Genomic DNA, 2,831 nt, shown 5'->3' with positions numbered 1-2,831 from the left:
TATTATTCTGTTTGGGCATCTTCATGAAGTATTAGGTATCGAATTCCATTCAAAGGATTTATACGAAGTTAATATCGAGCTTGATTATTCGTTCCAATCCATAGATACATTCTGAATCGATTTACTTTCTTATTTCAATCTCGTGGTCTATAACGGATTTCTATAAACATAATATTTTAGTGGAAGTTGGAGACTATGAGCATGTTTATAAACATGTTGAGTTTATTTTGTTTACACGAATGGTTTGGTCATATTGTTCTATTTCCGCTTAACATTTTGCTCAGATCATTTTGTTACTCATAATCCCAATGTTTTACCAATTCGAGATCAATATTTAATTCGATCTTGAAATTTCGATTGTTTTGTTCTCAATGTTTTGCTAATTAGAATCAATGTTTTACTCTGATCTCGAAGTTGCAATTATTCATCTCTATTCATCTTAAATATTGCGTTGATATTGTCTTTATTGAAAATTTTCAGAGTCATTATTTACTCCAAGGAATTACTTGATTCTTTTATTAAAAGTTCGTTATTATTCTCAGACCCAATGCTTATCGACATACGTGTTTACATTTTATAGCTCAATGCTACGTTTACTTCACATGTTATTCTCAACTTTATTTCATGCACATGATTTCAATTGATGTCATCCGATTCTAATTATTTTATACTACTCAAGAGTTTCGCGCATTTTATTTGGTAAACATCATTTGTATGCTTAAAACTTCGATGATTTCATACTCTTGCTTATCCTTGACCACAAGGATTTGTTTATATGTTTTGTTAATTTCTATAGTTCATTGTTCTTGATTTCCAAGTTTCCATATAATGGTACCGATTATGTGGACCGTCCGACGATAAAGGTAATTATGGGTCGACATGTAATTATCCAAGTCCTCGCATGGAAGACATAATACGTATGTTGTGTGCAATAACTCGAAACCTGGAATGATTTTGAAAGACGGGACAAATGCAGTATGATAAGGGCATGGTGGATACGCCGCTGGTACATCCTATATATAAGTGTCCTTGCCATATCCCATTTGTGGCTTCTTTCGGGCCATTCAAAGATCGATGTTATTGTTTTTATCTTTTATTTATTTGTGTATTTGTAAATATTGGTAAAAAAATTTGAACAACTCCTTGTATTAGTGGTTTTCTTTTAAAATTTTATTTTTAATTTAATTTCGGGACGAAATTCTTAAAAGTTGTGAATCCTGTAACATTCGTTACTTTCAAACTTGAAAACCCGACCCGTTTCGAATTTTTGGTTTTTGTTTATAAATATACACATATATTATTTTATATCTCAAGTTCGATTCATGTATTTTACGTGGCAATTGATTTACGTTTATTGTCGTTCGCTTATTGTTCATTTTGTTCAAATAATGAATCTATGGGATTTAAAGTTTCTATTTAAACGAGTTGCAATATTACGTTAAACATTCAATATATAACTTCTCATTAAGTTTATTAACGCATCTCCAAGTTCGGAATCCAATTCGTAAATTATATTTAACTTTTGATCTTAAAACAATATCGAAGTCTAAGGTTCATTTGGTAATTTGTGTTTCAAATTGGTTTTAAAAAAATAATTTGAAAGACTCATGAAACATGAGGGGCTGAACATGTAATATATTTAAAATATAATATAATATTAATAAAATCCCTAAACCCAGCGCCGTACCCTCTGATTTACGATTTTCCGGCCGGCAACATTGGAATCTCCGGCGACCCTAATTACAGCCTCAAACCCCGTTCTTTGACCAAGTAAATTATCATAACAGCTTTAGAATTCAACGGCAACCTCTAATCAATATTCTAATTACGCTAAAACGTCCAATAATCACCAATTAAGATTAACGAACTCGCCGGCTTTTCTTTCAAACGCAATTAACGTCTATAAAAGCTTATACGCCCCAATTGACCCTATAAATACCATCCTAACCTTCGTCTAAACATATCCCAATCCTCAATCAAGAGATTATACACTCTGTAATCACGAATTGTGTCACACCCCGACTAGCACAATGTTTTAGCTTGTGCTATCAAACTAAGGCCATATTTCTAATGTTTTAGCTTGTATTAAACGTATATCACTTATAGATGCCCCCCCGAGATATCTGGGTCATAACCCGACCCGTTCGGTTAATCGTTCGTTTGTTACACAAAAGACGTTTATTTTCTTAATCGGTAAATACGTACTGAGGTGTACCTTGTTTTGGCTCAACTGTCACAAATTGATACACCAAAACTCATTTTCGGCCAACCCCCATTCAACATCAAGCCGCCACGATTTCAGGTAAAACTTATATGATTTTTGATCGTCTTTCATTGTTAAGTAAAACCTGAGATAACCTAATAGGATCTAGATCTTAAGATGACATCGATGAATTCATTGAATACGTATACGATTAGGATGGATTACGTTAAGTGTGTGTAGTGTGTGTGTGTGTGTTGAGAGAGTATTTGGATAGAGTAACGAGAGGGAAACTTGAATAATAGGAACTGTTACATTAATGAATAGTTACAGGGTATAAATAAAGGATGACCTCATTCGTTAAGATAAACTTAATGAATGAGTCATTCGTTACATTAAAAGACTAATGAATGAGATAACTCATTCGTTATACATTACATACCGAATAGCCTTCATTCGTTATGTTCCATTCGTTAATCTTGGTTAATGAATGGAGCTTACATTATACGAATATGACACATTTGTTACGGGGTAACGAATGTGCCCGTAAAAAATGTGCCTTACACTTAAGGTGAATGAGCATATTTACATTAAACCCCCTATAAAATAGAACTATTACATTAATACCTTG

This window comes from Bidens hawaiensis, unplaced genomic scaffold, assembly GCF_021521415.1.
Source record: "Bidens hawaiensis isolate Kalapana, Puna unplaced genomic scaffold, B.hawaiensis_p1.1 tig00031756_1, whole genome shotgun sequence".
In the NCBI taxonomy this organism is placed as follows: Eukaryota; Viridiplantae; Streptophyta; class Magnoliopsida; order Asterales; family Asteraceae; genus Bidens; species Bidens hawaiensis.
This window is presented reverse-complemented; position numbering follows the sequence as displayed.